The 19,405-nt window shown below is 39.9% G+C and overlaps 1 long non-coding RNA gene across 2 annotated transcripts in view; it reads left to right on the top strand.

Moving 5' to 3' along the window:
* LOC144022852 (uncharacterized) overlaps positions 1 to 19,405 on the top strand; it is a 183,496-nt gene that overhangs the window by 33,567 nt on the left and 130,524 nt on the right. For both annotated transcript variants that reach the window (XR_013284419.1, XR_013284418.1), the window contains exon 3: positions 11,424 to 11,494. This is a non-coding gene — a long non-coding RNA (uncharacterized LOC144022852). The remainder of the gene's footprint in view (positions 1 to 11,423; positions 11,495 to 19,405) is intronic.

Below are 19,405 nucleotides of genomic sequence, written 5' to 3'. Positions count from 1 at the left end.
CAAGGGCCACTTTAAAATTCATCAACTTGAACTTAGCCAACAAGATGAAACCAATCCATCAAACAATTCGGCTCTCTATAAAGTCATACACCAAGATCCCCCCCCCCACACACACACACACACACACTTGCACAGATCTCTAAAAATAAATAAATATAATATTTGTATTTTATTTTGTCAGAGTAGATATTTTTATGGTGTGAAGCATTAATGTTGAGTTATTTATCACTAAGACATTAACATAACGAAACAATGGTATGTTTTTGTTTGATTTGTCTTATCTGCAACAACCTATCACGGCCTGCTGAAAATAATGTTGAATGCACAGGCCTAACGCGGTGAATACGTCAATTTTGGCATGCAAGAGTCCCACACAGTTTTTTTTTTTTTTTGACAGCTTAGAATTGTCCAATCGGCAGTCTTACTGATTCAACATCATATCATCATCATTGTTTTCTTTTCTTTTTTTAATGTGCGTATGCGTGTGTCTGGGGGCGTGCGCATGCGTGTGAATTCGTTTGAATTTGTGTTCACCTGAAAACTAATAAAAATCCCTTCACCTTAGCCAGATACTTTAAAGTCAGAGTCGTGACGTTCAGAAGGTCAGGAGACCAGAGGAAAGATCAAAGGAAAGAAAGCTGAATCAAAGTGAAATCCAGCACCAACTAAAGACCACCTGCCACCCACATGGCTACAAAACCAGAATCTTACACCAACCCCAGAAACCTCTAAATTCCAACAGATTCGGGAGATCTCAACAGACCAGAGGAAAAACTAAAGAGAGGAACGAGGGAAGGATAGATGAAGCAGAATGAGATCCACAGACACCAGCCTCCACTGATTCAGCGAGCTGTGGGAGGGAGAAGAAATTATGTTTGAATTTCAGTAGATGCTGGTGTGATGGATCTGGCATGCATAAGGACCGCCACCAAAGAGGGGAGCCATCGACCGCGATCCAACAAGGCCAGCGCAGCACACCCAGGGCCCACCGGGGTTCACCAGTTGAAGAGCCAACTCAGACACCCGGAGCGCCCACCAGGCCCAACGCAGCAGAACGAGGCCCGACAGGCCCCGCCCCCTCCGGTGGGGGTTGGGGCCCCACCAGCCCACAGGCCCCCATTCCCCCCAGGAACCCAGCACCCCACCACCTGCCACGACCCTGCCGCCCCCCTAAGAGGCCAAAACATGCAGGAACACCCAGTATTTGTTTTGCAATAACTGTTTTAGCGTACAGTATTTTTATTTACGTTTTTATTTTAACTTATTCAGGCTTTAAGGATGACAGAGTTTTATTTCCCTCACAATTGAAGGATACAAGTATATCCAATGGGGGGGTGTCATGCACACATTTCCACATGACATAGCACAAAATACAAACCCTGAGTTTCCATGTTAGCCCAAGAAATCCCCAAACTTGTGAAAATAATCCATCCATCCATCCATCCATCCATCCATCCATCCATTTTCTTGACCGCTTACTCCTCACAAGGGTTGCGGGGGTGCTGGAGCCTATCACAGCCGGCTTCGGGCAGTAGGCAGGGTGCACTCTGAACTGGTTGCCAGCCAATTGAAGTTGTGAAAATAACACAAGATAAACTAATTATTATAAAGAGGGTAATGCAATGCTTTTAGTTATAAAATGAAACAATGAAAATGTGAAAGGCTTGAATTTGACAAAAAGAATAAAGTAAATCTGCAAATTTGGAGCGATTTTGTACGTGAAGGCCAAGTGCAATTCCAGTTGAGTTGAATGTTTTAATGGTCCGTGGCGTTGCTTTGGGAAGACTCCATGGATGCAGAGTAAGGATTCAAATATTTGGTGATCGTTTTGGTGAAAATTCGTCATCTCTATACACTCTGAGCTGGCCCAGTGGCTGCCATTACTACATGCTGTGTCTCATTATCCTGGACACTTCTTAACAACAAGCAGCCGTTTTCTTTTATCCCGACAGCCGAAGGATGAAGCTACTGTAATCAAAGAAGACAAAGATCAGTGCCAGCTTTCGTACTATCTGCTTTGATGTAATTTCTTTTGGGCGGGGGTGTACAGCAGCTGATGTCGTTTGCCAATGAGCAACCGTCGTCGCCAACTGTCTGACAGGCGGCTTTTCATCAGCGTGACATCACTGCTACTTGATTACTTTCCGTGGGCTCTTCCAGGCCTCTGATTTCTTTTTTCTTTTTTTTTTTTTCTCTCCCCAGAGTAATCGTAAACCATCATTGGCGTCTTCTCACCGTTTGACACACACCTTCATGTTTTGCGTACAGAGAATATGTACAGTCACAGTTGGCAGTGTTGTACCTTAACAAGTTTAATGAACAAAAGTTAATGAACTTCTTCATATTTTGGCCAATCATAAAATGAACTTTTTTTTGTGAACATGCTCACTCTGCTGTCTGTGAATGGTGTTTGAATGCCAATTAATTTTTTTTCCCCGAGTGCCACGTTTTGTTCAAATTCCAGGAGAAATCCTGGCTAAACACACTATAAACAAACCTTCATATGTAAGCGGATAAAACACTTTATTTAGCGTCCCGAGCCACCAAGACTTGATAGCCGCATAATTTAAAGCTTGGCAAAAAAAAATAAAAAATGCATATGGCGATAACCTCAGTCGGGAAATCTATATTGGTTGGTAACAAACAGTAAGGCAATGGCTTGGGAGAACTCCGAAGACACCGGTGGCTTCCTTTCCAGGTTTTCTTACCAGCCTTTCAGGACACTGCATAACCCATACAGAGTACTCACCTGAGGAGTCAGGACTAGCAGGAGAGTTTAGTTAAGCCCCTATCTCACTTAGCAGTGAATGGGGAACACAGAGCTTACATTTCTTCAGACTAAACGAGTGTGCTTTAGGCACACCTCCTCTTTATGCGTTGTTTCATCTTTACTGGCAAATGATGATCAATGTGGAGTACGGGTGCTGATATACACATTTTGCTTATGAATGCTTCCACACGAATGGGTTTCCATAGTATATTGGAACCAAGGTCACGTGGTCTCTAACAGTGGTGACGTCTTATGACCATTTACAATTTCTTACGCCTGTTTTCTGAAAACTTGCCACATTAGAAAATCAATGGATTTGCAAGGAACGTTTCATCATTTTCAAAATCTCCTTGCGACAACAAAAACAGTTTGCAAACGTTTGCCAATTTTTAAGATTCCTGACGAAGCCCAATATTATATATTAAAAGTGTTGATTTCATCACATTTATTTATGAAATTTGTAGGGCCATTTGTATTTTCAAATCAGACTATATGGACACCCTGTCGAACACACAATAAAATTAATAATAATAATAATAATAATAATAATAATAATATGTAAATAAAATATCTAGTGGCCATAAAAGGTCTCATTCAAAATATGTGGTTGTACAAAGTATTTTCATGACAAGTGCCAATAATTAAATTAAATTCAATACAATAGTGCTTGAAGTATGTTTAGGAATACAGGCAATGGATATTTGAACACAAAGAGTGGAGCAGCACATTAGAGACAGACAAATCACAATACTCACAGCTATATTCGGCTCATATTACAGCTGCACACTGAGTCACAGTATATTTGTAAGTTGGTGTGTGCATGACTGTAGTATACTGCTGCCCGGAGTCTATGGTGGACAGACAGGAAGGAAGAGCACATTGAAGTATTAAATCATGACGCACAAACTGTTTCATTCTTTGCATTCTTTTTAATTATGTCATGTTCAACAAAAAAAAGTAAGTAAGTGGGTAACAGCAGATCATGCGCGGATGTGTTCATTGTTTGCATGGATGAAAAGTGCATCGGCGACTGTGGCTCTCCTTTTCCACATTCGAGGTGATGATTGCAGGGATTTTTAGTGTGTGTTTCTACTTCCTGTGTTTCTTCCAAACTTGTTGGGCAGACAGGACTCTCAGCCAGAGCCAGTATTGCCCAAATTTTTTGTGACCAAAGGACTTTGCTTCAAAACTTCTTGTATTGGTGTCGAGCATTTGAGTCCATCTGTTTGTAATATGTGACAAGAAGCACTGCGTGAAGACACAGACCTGCCACGTTATCTCCTCATGCGAACTGGCGAGCCGCCAACTGGCTGCCTGCCATATGCTAGTCACCTTGGATCAAAAGTTAGAACGTGTGTGTTGAGTTTTAACGTTTTACATTACATTAATGGTCGATTTTATTTCATGTGTGTGACAACTCATGTCACATTTTATTGGTTTCAATGGAAAAATATTAGATTGGTGAACTTATGAGGCAGCATGGTGAACTACTGGTGATCGCAACTGCCTCATAGTTCTGAGGTCCATCATTTAAATCTGAATTACGGCTGTTTGGATGATATTCCCGCCGTGCTTGCATGGGTTTTCTTCAGGCACCCGGAATTCCTCCCACGTTACAAAATATGCATGTTAAGTTGTGAGTGTGAATGATCGTTGTCTATATGTGCCTTGTAATTAGCTGGCGACCAGCCCAAAGTCACAAGACAATTCATTGCTATAGGAAATGGATGGCAATTACAAACTTTTGCTTGACTGACTGTTATTAACAAAAAAATTTTAAGGTTTTTTTTTTTTTTTGGTTGATTTTGTTTATTTTTTTTCATGTTTTTGTTTGCTTCTTTTACTGCATAAAGTTTTTCCGTTGTCATTGGTATAAAATATCCAATATTTTTTGTTTTAACCCTTCAAATTCCAGTTTGTTCACGAGTAGTGCAATGATCGCACCAATAATTTGTACTTTATGGATGAATGATGTCGTTGTCGTCCTCTCTGCTCTGTATAGCTTAAAGGCGCTAAAAGAGGAAAACACTTCTGCACATCTCGGTCCAACTTCTCTATCTGATAATGTCATCTTTCTCGCAACTGTTACTATAACAACCATATTCTTGGTGCAAATCCATTGCCATGTGTGGTAAATCAGGCGAAAATTTTGCTCCCAGCTGTCAGAATTTGTGGGCGTGTTTGCGCCGGTATATGATTATAGCAGTGCTTCTCAAATAGTGGGGCGGGCCACCTCAGGGGGGCGCGAGGCTCCATCAAGGGGGCGCGTTTGACCTCAGGGAACATGCTTTTTTATTTTTTTCTTATTTTGATTTTTTTTACTGTCCTAGAATAAAGTGCAATTGCACCTCCACTACATTAGGGGGCAGTGGCGCTCTCATTATTGGCAGAGTGTGCAGGGAGCTTTCGCTCGGTGGTGTAGGGGTTTTGTTTGCACTGAGTATGCGCGCTTTGCACAAAGCAACAAAAACAAAACAAATTCAGCACAAATTATTTTATTTTTATTTTTTGCAGGTTAAAGTTTTGTTTTTTAATATTGTGCTCCTGAGTTAATGTTGGTGATCAGTTTGAATGCATTATTTTTTATTGATTTTATGTAATTTTATTTTTCCGTATCATATGGTTTGACATGGTCAGTCAAAAAAGTTTAGAATTTAATTAAGGATTTAATTTTATTTTTGAATTTCAGATGCACTTTAAATCTTTTTTGTTACAGTTAATAAAGCTATTCTTTGTTGTAAGTTGGTCCATATTTCTTTCTTTTTTGATTCTCTTATACGTTAATACGGATACAGTGTTATGCAGAGGTGTGCTAATAACAATTTTATAGATAATTGAATGATACTACATATAGTCGCGTGGGGGTGGGGGGCGCGAGATGTTTTCTTCTTACTGGGGGGCGGGGGGCATGACAGAAAATAATTGAGAAGCACTGGATTAGAGCAATATCCTTAGTGAATAGGTGGTTAACTGGGAGCAGACTGCGGGTGCAGTTGTGCAATATTTCGCATACACACACACATACATACGCATGCACGTGCACATAATCATTAAGATACATTTAAAAAAAATTGTTTTGATGGAAGAAGCAAGTATTTTCAAATTAAATTAACAAATCGTTGTTGTCCAAGTCGAATTGCAAGTCTTTTAACATTTTGTCGAGTCTCAAGTCATCAAATGCATGACTCGAGTCTGACTCAAATCCAAGTCATATGACTTGAGTCCACACCTCTGAAGGATAAGTGGTTCGGAAAATGGATGGATGGATGGATGGATGGATGGATATTTAAAAAGTTGCGATTGTAAATTAAAAACAACAACAAAACAGCAACAGCTTGGAATCTGATATGAATTTTTAAAAATATACTGTAATTGATTTTGATAGAAAATGTTTTGGAATCCAACCAAATGTAAACTAGACAGATTGCTTCCAAAAATGGCCACCACATCCTTTGATTTGAAGTTTTGGATACCCCAACTTTAACGTTGCTCGTAAAGTTGGTTATTATCACATATAATTAAAAAAAAAAAAAAAAAAAAGAAAAAAGAATGAAATCACACACACACATGCACACACAAAACGCTACCATCTTTTTGTTCCGTCGGTCCTTTCCTTTGATTCTCCCTCCACAGAAGAGTGTGCTGTGATAAATTACAAGGCAGTATCTGAAAGTGTTTGCTTTTGGAGGAAACTGTAGCATGCTTTGGATATTTATAACCGTGCTCTCGCCTCAGCTCCATGTGTCTGCTTCATCAGTTCTCTATTTATCGTTTACCTGCCTCCCAGATAAGGTTGATCTCCAGGATTAAGAGGTGTCTGAAGTACGATGACCAGCTTCTGGTTTAAAGGGATCAGCGAGCATGTTTGTTTATTCTCAGCTGGGAGGATGTCAAGAAGGACGGTGGAGAGGTTGAAGTGGGATAGATGGTGTATGATTCATGTCAAACTCTTTGATGTATTCCAGTGCACATCCTCTCGCAAAACCACAAGTAGGTATGATTACCATTGCACGATCTAATTACAAACACAGAATGGAGGTGCATTAAAGCCACCTTCACCGAGGTAGAGGAAGTGTTTTTCGAAAAGAGCCAACCTAAACTGTTGATTCTGGGAAGATTTTTTTTTATTATTATTATTTCGCGGTCACCTTGGCTTAGCTAGTGGAAACATTTGTTCACAAAAAGGTAACCTATATTGTTTTGAAATGTGCTTCCCTCCCATTCTTCCTCGGCAGGAAGAAAGTGGTCATTTTGCGGGTGGAAGAAAGAGTTACTCAGGCTTTACTCACTGATGACTCCGGTGTAAGAAGTGTCGTAATCGGAGCGCGTGGCCTGATCTTATTTTTTATTTGGGTGGCTAAGGAGGACATTGTCTCTCAGGGTTTCATATACTCGTCATAATTGATATCACTGGAACCAGAGTAGCCGCTTCCTCTTCCACTAAAGGCATTCTTGTGCCTTTGTCAGTGTTTTGTATAAATGACACTGATGCTACATTGGTGTGTTTGGCGTAGAGTATCTAACTGCGCCACGTACATCTGGAGCAGAAAAGAATGAATATTTATATTTAATATGAACAAAAAAGAGGGGCGGCACGGTGGTTGAGTCGTTAGCACGTCCGCCTCAGCAGTACTGAGGATGCAAGTTCGAGTCCGGGCTCCGGCCTTCCTGGATGGAGTTTGCATGTTCTCCCCGTGCCCGCGTGGGTCTTCTCCGGGTACTCCGGTCTCCTCCCACATTCCAAAGACATGCATGGCAGGTTAATTGGGCGCTCCAAATTGTCCCTAGGTGTGCTTGTGAGTGTGGATGGTTGTTTGTCTCTGTGTGCCCTGTGATTGGCTGTCAACCAGTTCAGGGTGTACCTCACCTACTGCCCATAGCCAGCTGAGATAGGCTCCAGCACCCCTGCGACCCTTGTGAGGAGCAAGCGGTTAAGAAGATGGCTGGATGATCCAAATAAAATATTAAATAAAATACATCATACTCACCACAGATGCTTATGTATTGATGTGTGACTGACTGTCATATCCAGTCATAACATTCTCATTTCCGCTCAAAGGGTATTTTCAAACAAGGTTACTAGCATCTATCCATTAGTACCCTCCTCGGCTAACCATGCTTACCGATACTTATAGATGATCATGAGTATGTAAAAGGTTTGCTTTATCGACTAAACTATTTTACCGTTTTATATTGTTTGTTTCTATTAACCTTTGCTTAACAGTCACTGAATGTTGTCAGTCCAAAGTAATTAATTGACATTGCTGGTTTATTTAAGCTAAGGTGTGTGAAGCATCAATTTTCCTTCAGAAGTAGAATCAGAGCTGTAAAGAGTTTACTGTGTCAAGTATTGAAAGCAATGTGGGTCAAAAGTTTCACACACGACAGGCTTCTCTCATCTGAACATAATCTAATTGCAGGATGTTGTTTTCAATGCCGTGACAACGTTGTAGCTGTTAAACCACATTTGTTGGATTCTGTCCAAACGGAATGTTCGGTCTTCTGTTTTGGATCTGATGTGGCAATTCTCCAGGATCTGTGCTTCAAAGAGGCTTGCAGTATGCCCAATCAGAGAATTTGTTTGTGGCATTGGTTGGTGTATGTTAGGTCTTGAAATTTCCTTTTTTTTTTTTTTTAAATTCCAGAATCGACAGATGGGGAAATCTGTGTTGTTGTTTTTTGTTGTCATTGTGCCTTTTCCGGAAGTTACTTTTTTTTTTTTTTTTTTTTTAGCCCATTAGCTGGTTAAATTGGCGTAATGGTTAGGAGTTGTTGCACCACTTATTGCTTTGCCAATTGCCCTCTTTCCACATTCTACCTACTCTGTTTTCCTCTCTATTGATGCTTTTCATTGTTTTCATTCCAGTTTATTATGGGGTCCTATTTCTTTGGTTCCAGGACCACTTAAGCCAGTGTAACATGGGCGTCTGCTGGTCACTCATTGGTTTTGTGCAGAGCGAACATTGCCTCGTGCCCTGGATTGGCTGGCAACCAGTTCGGGTGTACCCCGCGTACTGCGCGAAGCCAGCTGGGATAGGCTCCAGCACCCCCACGACCCTTGTGAGGAATAAGCGGTCAAGAAAATGGATGGATGGATGGATGGATGGACGGACATTGTGTCTTTGCTCTGGATGCAGTAATTATTACATTCAACAATCTCTACTTGGCAGCAGTGGTTCATTATCAGTCTCTTGAGTACAATTTGTCTCTTAACCATGGCCATAAAAAATAAATGCAGAGTACTCTCATTCTCTTCTCTTGTTAGCGTGTCTGATGCATTCAATGTGGCGATTTCTCTGGTATTAGAGCCGAGTTGGCCTAGTACTGCGACATTCGAGAGACTTTAAGTGAGTTCTTATTTCGGACACATTTTTAGGAGGTGTAAATACAAAATACCTGTGTACTTATGAACATGGTCTTAATTGCTTCTCCATTATGTACATCAAGTTCTTGTCAGTATAAAACCCTTGAAGAATAAGCCCAAATTCCATCAATGTGAGCACCCTCACATCTGGAGGACAGGTGGAGAGCCAAATCTCGTGTCAGAACTTTCTCCTTAATTTACTTATTTAAGGAACCCCACAAAAGCGAGAGCTGTGTCACTAGATTGAAGCCGCAAGAGGACAAATCAACACGCATGTTTATTCCTGTGAAATGAAGGCAGGTAGAGGGGAGGACAACTGTTACGCATCTGAAGCATAACCTGTTTTCGGGCCGTCTCTTTGAAATGAAGATCGTCCACGGCCCTGAAGTCATTACGCCTTCAAAGCTAATTAACACATGGCTTTTGTTTGGGCCCCAATGAGCCCCAGATTATGTAGGTACAGATGACTTGGTGGGTGTAAGACAGATATCAAGAGGAAGGTGTGCTTGGATGTGCTTTCATGTCAGGAGGAAGTGCTTGACTCTTGACCCCTCTCTTGAGCTCAAAACCGGGCTGTCAACACCGCTTCCTAGAGTGCCACGTAAAAGATTAACACTGGGTAAGCGGAGTGGAGCCTTCCGAGTCAGCTACCACTCTGGCTGGCTACACACCATTTTGCCTTTTGCTTCTATCTTCATGCTAAGTTACATAAACTCAAAAATCTGTTTATGTTTTCAACCAAGTAGAAAAAGTGCAACATCAGAATCTGGACAGACAGACCTGCAGTCCAATAGTAGCCGCGGGTTTGTTTGTCTTCATCTTGTGCGCTACAAGGCACTTACTATGTCATCAAAGCCTTTACCTCCGAGCCACACATTTCCATATGGGTGTGCCCGTGTTTGAAGTCGTCCAAAGTTCCACATCACCTTCTTCATCCTCTCTTCACTGTCCAAGCACCGCAGCGTAGTCAACATGGAACACTATCCTTTTGATCTTAATCTCAATCGTGTCAAACTCACTTAGTGAAGACAAATGAATGTGTACAGTGTAGTGTTAATTTCGTCAACGAAAACTAAACTAAAATAATTTCATCAATGCACATTTTTCACTAAAACTAGACTAGACTAAAACCCTCATTAATAAACAATAAATGGGACTAAATGCATTTTCAGCAACTAATGAAGACAAGCCGAAAATATACTTCACTTAATAAAAACTGGAATAAAATCTATGGACTTTTAGTTCATGAACAAAAACGAGACGAAAAGTATATGATTTTGCAAAAAAAAAAAAAAAGCCAGCAGCTATAACGTTTCAACAATCATATTAATCTGACAGCTAACTAATGCTTGCTTAACTTATTAGCTCGTATTATGGAGCCCTAGTAGACACGTATTGATATACTATAATTGTGTGTGAAGTTGTTTTTCCATCAAAAAGATTAGAGAAAATTGTACGTGAATTATGAAATCGTTTTCGATCAGAAATGTTCAATAATCTGCTGACAAAAAAAAAATACATGGGTAAAATTAATGTTATGAATAAAATGTTTTTGTTGACTAAAACTAGACAAATAAAATTGTCTTCTAAAATACTAAAATAAAGACGAAAATGCTAGATTTATAATCGACTAAAAATAGACTAAATAAAAATGGGATGAGGTTCACTAACTATGATTAAAAACTAACAAGCATGATTGAAATTGGACTAAAACTGAGACTAAATTTAAAAATGGTGCATAACATTACACTAGTACAGTGTTTATTATTATATTATTTTGAGGGGGGGGTTACAGTATATATACACTTACTATAATGCCCTTGCATGTAGGAAAGGAGAGCCAGAGTCACGACACACTTTTTAGTTATTTATTGAACACTTGGAGAAAAGTAAATCATGTCAACATAATGTGCACACTTACTGCTGTCGACCACTGCTCACATCCAGACACTAGCCTGCAGTCTTGTCGACGTCGCATGCCAACGCACACGGAAGTCCAGATCTCACCTATATTTTGACCCTAGTATGCCATATTATGCTGAGGTAAAAAAAACAAAAACAAAACATTTTGTATAATTTAAGTCCATACCATTGAAAATCATACAGCGTTATTTGGCATGTGGCCATTTGATGCATGTTGAAGGAGCCTCAGTCCGAGTGAACCCTGCAGTTTAATATGCATTACCCTGAGCCGTCACTGGGGTCCAAGGGTCAGCAAAGTGTTTGATGATGGCGTTTTATTGTTCCAGAGGGTCAAGATCTTCAAAGCTCTCCTTCTGTTCTCTGCAGGGGCACCCGGGGCAGCAGCTGTCGGAATACACTCAGCTTTGTGTTTTTTATACATGTGAGAAGAAGAAGAGGTAGGTCAAGCCCACTCTCACAGAAATGTTTTTACTGGGGTGGTGTTGGTGATAGGGGGGTGGAGCCTCTCAGTAGACACCATAATATTGTTATGCCCTTTTGTGCGTGTGTGTGTGTGTGAATCCCTTCGGGTGGGACACATGACGAACATGGATCCAACCGTTCGACATAACACTTTTTTTTATGTCAGTTTTAAAGTAAACTTCAAGTAGTGGTGATGAAATGATTGAAGCAAGCACGCTTTAGGTATTTATTTGGATACTTGTGCAAGTTGTGTTAGTCTTCTTTTTAGCTCCTCAAAGTGATGATACAAATATGTGATGATGTCCAATCTCATGACACTAAGAGATTGAGAACGGGTGCTAAATAATAATTCAAAAAATGAATTTTAATATGTTTACGTGTGTTTTCAATAGTTTTAAATGCATTCAAAGCATGTGGGAGGGTGATTCCATATGTAGAAAACATTTCAATATACAGTGCTCAGCATAAATGATTGCACCCCAACAGTTTTGTAAGAACACCTTTAGTTTCCTTTCAGAATCAAAAAAGTAGTTTTCTTAACGAACATTTTGCACAAATAAGTAGACCTCGAGAAAAAAAAGATTGACAACTTGTTAATTCCAATCCTCATAGAGGATAAAACTCATAGAGGTCATAGAACATACTAGATGTTGTAGTTTTTGTTATGGGATGCATTATTTTTTTTTATTAGTTAATGATTAAACTAAAATATTTTTTAATCTATGCATTCTATTATCAATCATACTTTCATGTTGTGAGTTAAGCGCAAATTCTACAGAAAATGTTATTTTTGTGCATTTTATTATTATTATGAATTATTATTATTATTATTATTATTATTATTATTATTTTATTTTATTTATTTATTTATTTTTTACTTGGGTGATGTTTATGATCTGTCTCAGGACTGCAGATGAAAAATAGCCTTTTGGCTAATTCTGGCATATTTACAGAAATGTTTATTAATTAGTACTGTTCCTGATACCAATCAATCAATCAATCAAAACATTTTGTCAAAATTTTGGAAATTGTTCTTAATCTTTCAATTTTTCGAAGCAGTGTACTCGTATATGCTGAGTACTGTATGTTGTCCCAAAAAAGTATCAAATGTACTCTCTCAGGTAAGTGGAAGTACTGTACAGATATTTGTTAAAAGAATATTCTCTGGTAAAAGTAGATGTCCTGATTCAACTCCTGTAATTAAGTACAAGTATAGACTTTTAGATGTACTGAAGTAAAATTTCCCGTCAATTATATACAATACCCGTTTTGATGAATTGGCACAACGAAAACACATTCCTCTTTAATTAGCTTGCATTGTGGTAGCTCTGAGAAGAAAAAAAATACTTCACTTAACTGTCAAATTTCAACTCTCAAATATCTGTTCTTAGTTACTTCCCACTTCGGGTGTCGCTATAATATGGGTAGCGGTGGATCATATTCCCTGACAACTCTGTGCAACATTAAATCATATGAAATGTGGACTTTCCATTAGTGATGCTCGTACTTCCTCAATGTCTGTATTCCTCTCACTGTTTCACACCAATCAAGCACAAACTGCCTTTATTACATGCCATGGCCTTTCATTTGTGTGTCCCAAACACTTCAGAAGCTCGGCGGTTTGTGCCTTTGATTGCTGGAATGCTTTTTTGGACCGGTTTTCCCCAGTTTGGGTCAAAAACCCAAGCCAATGTATTATCCAGCTTTAGCGTCGGGAGTTGAGTGTTTTCTTCCTTTTTCTTTTTTTTTTTTCTCAATACGCCGGCGTATCGTAGCCACATGAACACAACCAAATAACAGCTTGTTCCCACATAACCCTCCGCAGCTCATCATTTGCTTGATTGCGCGTCCAAATTTTGCGATCATGAAAGTGGTACTGCACTAAGTATATTGTTCGCTTTGATTTTTCCCTGCTGCGTTCAGTCGGAGTGGTGTGAACAATTCCAAGTCTTCGCAAAAGCAGAGCTGTGTTATGTCCACCGCTCACTTTAAAGGCAGTTGTTAGAACACTGTTTGCCAGATTTTCTTGAAGCTGTCATTGTGAGGTTCCTAACGAAAGACAGAACATGTATGGCTGTGGCAGGAGGCATCTCTCGGTGTACGACAGCAAATTAGGTCAGATTTACAGTGAAAGCCTTCCATTTAGGACCTATATTTTTATTCATTTAGGTATTTTAATGATTAATATGAAGTGCTATTTTTCTAGCGTGGAATAATTCTACAACAATGATTTCTAAAAACAAACAAACAAAAACAAACAAACAATCGAGAATACGTGGACTTGAACTGATGATCCTGGAATTTGCGGTTGTTTACAAATGACGCCAAAAGACAGCTTGTGTGTAAATCTACAATCTTTTTAGAGCTTCGCTGAGCTGCTTGGACATTCTCATTGTTCTGAGTGTGGGTCGAGCCAATGAGTTGAAGTTGCAGTTGTTTAGCAATAACTCCAGAAGATGTGTGTACAGACCCGTCACCAGAAAGAAATTGTGGGGGGGGGGGCATTACCTTTTTTTGGGGGGGGCACACTTCATCAACCTAAATCTAATGTTCATCATGTTGAACAGCGGCATTGTGACAACTGCAAAAGTGCTCAGAAATATTTTCTGTCACTTAAAAGCGGAAATCTGAAATCTAAAAGACAAACTGAAAAAAATGTGTAGTTCATTTTGCATTTATTCAACTCACAAGTTCATTTGAAACAAATCCACTCTTCACTTCTGTAAACAACTATGTCCGAATGAATGACTCTGTGACCCAACCATCATTTGCGTGTTGGATTAGGGCTGTACGATATGGACAAAATTTCCTTTCATTTTTGCCAGACATCTCTATTCTTTGATCTTTGACTCAGCATGAGACTTCACATCATTTTACTTTTTTGATGGTGCCTTCTGTATTTTGTGTTATTTTATTTCTATACTTGTACAGATTTTTAGTATTTTATTTGCGTGTATACTTATCTACTTATATTTACTCTAATTAATTTTATTTTGTGTTATTTTATTTCACTTGTGTCTACTAAAAGACTAATTTCTATTCCATGTACAGCACTTTGTATGCAGCAATGGCTGTTTTAAAGTGATTTAGAAATAAGGTTGAGTTATGTCGATGATATACAGAAACAACATATGGGTTCAGTGAAAAACTAAGCAGAATATCAATCCAAAAGGATGTGTAAAGTGCTGTTTTTTTTTATTAGAACTTAGTGACAGTCATCAACATGAACAAACTTGGCAATAAAAAAAGAGAATTCAACTCACATTGTACTGCAACTGCTTTAGTGATAAATAATTTTATGCTGCTTAGTTGTTGTTGTGTATGTGTGACTGCTTGGGTCTGTTAACAGCATACTGTGTATTGCTACAATTCATCCGTGCTGTGTGGCTTGACTAATTAAAATAAAAGTTTGACACTCACTTGTAAACGTAACCAGTGGACTCAGGATTCCCAATGATGTCAACTGTGTCATCCTGGATCAAGGTTTGGCATTTGGTGGCTTCCATTAAAGCGGCACGACGTGCTCACTGCTCAGTCTTTGTCCCAGCGCCAGCCGGCAAATGCGCACGATCTACCCGGAAGTACATTTGGCTAAGGCACGTCTGCAGAGCGCGCGTCTCCCCCCACCCCACCCATCCCTCCTGATCCTGATTGTCATTGGCTGGCTTAGTTGTCAATCACAGCCAAACTTGAAAGGAGGTATGTGGTTGGCTGGCACGCCATGCTTTACTTAAAACAGAAGGCGCAAGTTTACGTGACTGATAGGATGAATAGTTGGTGAGTCATCTTGCTAGGGCGGGCACGGCTGACTGACAGGGCGGGCACGGACCCCCAAGGCCCGCCCATGGCAACGGGTCCGTGTGTGTACATTTACAAATCTCCTTTTTAGTAGTCTTCACTGAGTTCCTTGAATGTTTCCATTGTTCTCGGTATGGATTGATCCTATTTTTTATTTTTTTATTTTTTTTTAAGATCTTCACTGACTTCCTTTGATTTTCCCAGTGTTTTCATTTGGGATGCACCAAAGAATTATGTTTAGAAATGCCCCAAAAGACAGTTCTTCTTTTTTCCTATTTGAGTTTCTTGGACTTTTGTAATGTTCTGAGCATGGGTCAATCCAATGAGTGCAGTTATTTGGAAATGCTCTAAAAGAATGTGCCAACGTGTGTAAATTCTTTGATCTTCTTAACTTCCTCAGACTTTCACATTCTTTTGAGTATGGGTCAATTTAGTGGCCACAGTTTTTTTTTGTTTTTTTGTTTTTGTTTTTGTTTTTGTTTTTTTTTAGAAATGAATACAGAAAGGGTTTGTGGTTCCAAGGTCGAGGCGAAGGGGTAGAAATGAAGACAAGCATCCCATTGTCTACAAAAAAGAAGAAAAAAAAAAGTGAATTTGGTATCATACCCTGCAATGTGAATGTATAGCTTTAGATAAAAGTCTGGTGGAGTTGTTACTACTGAGGCTGATAGGAGAAAGTGTGAAGTTGGGTTATCTGGCGTGTTCTGGGTGGTTGTGGCTCATCAGTCTGACTTGCAGCCATCTCGTTATTAGAAAAGGCTGTCAACCCTGTGAAAAGAAATCCGGAGGCAGAGTGCTGAAGGCAGGAGGCTTGAATGAAGCAACGTTCTGGTAACTTCTGTGACGGCACTGGAACCTGTAGACCAGGGGTTCTTCACCTGTTTTACCTTGGGGCCCCACTTTTCCTTTAAAAAGTGGCCGGGGGCCCATTCAGAAATAAGCGAAGTGCGCTAGCTTCTCGAATTCAAGGTGCATTATGGGTAGCGGCGTGGTGTATTGTGGGTAGGCGAAACTAACGGTCATTGAAAATGAATTGGATCCAATGGAATCGGCTCTGATAGAAACGTTTCAACGGCTGGAAAGTTGCTATTTTTATTAACATGCATAGCATGTGGTTTACTGATATCGGGGGAAGTTGACTTGCAAGCTTTATAGTGTACAGTTAGGCAAAGTTGGTAGCCTCGTTTTTTCCCTCACGCATGTGCAAACTTAATGCGCACTTCGCTTATTATGATTTATGTTGATTTATTGTTTCTATTTAATAACTAAAATAAATCTAGTTATGGTTTAAAATCATTATCAAATAACATCAATGACATTTATTTATGTGTGAACACTGTTACCCAATAAGATGCCCAACAAGCAAAGAATTCCTTTTTGTGTGCATTTATGTGGATGTTTTTTTTTTATTTTTTTTATTTTATTATTTTTTTTTTTTTTTTATTTATTTTTTTTTAAAACAAACAAGGCAGTGTAACTAGATTGATAATTGTAATTCACTCAAGGGAGTTCTTCAAATTATCCATCTGGGACTGCTCCATTGTGTTCGGGAAAGGTGGGACATTCTGTACAAAACTTTGAGCTGATGATGGACGATACGGCATCTTGTACACAATTCTTTTGAACGAAAAACGAAAATGTCATTTTCGGTCTCATGGGCTCAGCACACTGGACGCGACAAACAACCGCAAAATCCGTACCTCGTCGCATCTCAGGTCTCAACACACGGGTTGTGATAAGCATCCGTGACGGGGGAAGCAACAGTTTGAAGATCGCGTGCACGTCTACATGTACAAGCGTGAATTTTCACATGCACGAATGTCTCGGGTCGCCCAGGGGGAGGGGGAAAGCAATTTTTGCCGTGTCACCCTGCTTCCATGGGTTATATGTCTCGGAAGAGGCGGGACTGTTTTTCCACATCAGCTTTGATTCCGGTTCCAGTTTGCGACGTGTGGGCCGCGTCCCAATACTTGTGCTTCCAACTTTGTGCCTCTCGGTTGCGCGTTCCCGTCGACGGGCGCGAGTGTGTGGTGTGTCTGTCAGTTGTCCAAAGCACTAGAGAGAGCTGAGACGCTCTGCGTGCTCCCGCCCATCGACACGAGCACGCGGTTGGGGGGCGCAGGGGTGGGGGATGCGAGTGTTGGTGAGTAAAACTAGTGGTAAAAGTATTATCACTTTTTCTTGAATGTTCAAACCATTTACTACCATACCATGGTTGAATTCGGTGTGGTGATCAATGACTTCCGCGTCATCTTCGGCGTAAACATAGCGGTGGCAGTTTGCGACTGCCTCAGCAGGCAGATACTTTGAGTCATGTAAAATGTGGAGTAACGCATTGAATCCCTGAATAGTAACTTCAATCAGACTACTTTGTAAAATAAAGTAACGCGTTAGACTACTAGTTACTTTGAAAAGCAGAAATTTTTGAGTAACACGTTAAGTAACGCGTTACCGGCGGAAACTACCAGCCGCAGTCAATCATGACCATGATGAGATACAGTAGCTATCAATATGTCTTGGTCTTGTTAAGGTATGACATTTAATTCTACAACACCTCCAGCTTCAGGTTAATTTATGCATGTATTAAGCTCGATATATATTTTTGTCCGTTTGTGGATGAATTAGATAAAATCCAAAATAAATAGTACGACCATGTCTATGGGTTTGCCCACCTCAGTGCATCTAAATTATTTTATTTGCAAATGTGTTTTGCATTTTGTAAACTGGAATTTTACGATGCTGCAATTTTTCATTGAATGTTTTGTTTTCGGTAAGAATGTTTCATAACAGTTTTCCAGGCAATGTTTTTTTTTTTTTTCTTGCCTTAACTGCCATGACGCATACCCCCCCTCAAAATTTGAATTGTGTCAGTCGAACCGCAGCGTGTAAATCCAGTCTTTTAGAGGCTTGCTCTGCTTTTGTCGTTTCAAAACAATCCAAGGCGATACGCTCCCGAGCAGAACAACACAGTAGCAGGAAGCGGTTTGTGCTCAAACAAAAGACGCCTTACTTTGATCATTTTCTGCTGCTCTTTGATGCGGCCAATAGTGATGTTTAATTGATTATGTAGAAGGAGCAAGCACGGCTTTTTTTTTTTTTTTTTTTTTGGTCTGCTCACTCCAAAAGGAGATGGTTGCATGCCATATTGCCCCATTCCCTTTCTTCTTCTAAAACAAATAAAGACGTCAAACATCAAAGCCACTCTCGGTTAATAAAAGAAGACCTCAAATATTTTCCATTATGTTTGACATGGTTTTGGGTTTCGCCAGCCAGCGATATAACAAGGCCCGAATGAATTTTGTTGTTGTTGCTGCACACTCTCTACTCTCGAGCCTGTTCTGTGATCTTTGTCGGCTATAATTAATCAAAGGTATTCTCCCCATCTGGATGCTCATCCATACCACTCGTGGTTATGATATTCAGAGTTTGAAACAACAGTCTATGCTTGGACTTTGAAGTCGTTGGTGAGTCCGTTTGGTTTGCATCTCGGTCCAGAGAACTGACCCTGCACCCGCGCCGATTGCTTCTGCTGCAGAGATAACTGTAAACGCAGGACTTTGATATGCGGGAGGGAAACACCGCAATGCTCCGGCACAGTGAGGTCAAGGAAATGTGGCGCTTCCTGATAGTCCGCTTGAAAATAGTGTGTACACGGCTGTTTGCCTGAGCATTCACATCCTATCCATCCGTTTTACAAAAATGCTAATCCTGCCACCGGGTCATCGCTATGAACCACTATAAAGTGAACAGACCTATTCATCTGTAATCAGTGAAAATCAACTTTCTTCATATATATTTTTATAATGTCCACATGCTTAAAAAATAAATATTTAAAGGGAAAGTCAACCCAAACATTTTCCTGACAATTATATGTTCTATGCAGCCCCACCAATCAAAACATGGTCGTCTGATTAATATATAGTGTTTGGGGAAAATGAGTTAAGCAGCAAAATGGACTCTATGCACAAATAGTATTTCCGGGAAAATTTATGAGCGCACCGCCGTTTCCGTTAGGGGCGATTGCCATTTGGTTTCCTTCAGAGAACCTCACCAGTTGTCAGCGTTTTGGAGTATATTTTCGTCATTTT

This window comes from Festucalex cinctus, chromosome 1 (assembly GCF_051991245.1).
Source record: "Festucalex cinctus isolate MCC-2025b chromosome 1, RoL_Fcin_1.0, whole genome shotgun sequence".
NCBI classification, from domain to species: Eukaryota; Metazoa; Chordata; class Actinopteri; order Syngnathiformes; family Syngnathidae; genus Festucalex; species Festucalex cinctus.
The sequence above is the reverse complement of the archived record's forward strand: the minus strand, read 5'-3'. Positions and strand labels throughout refer to the sequence as shown.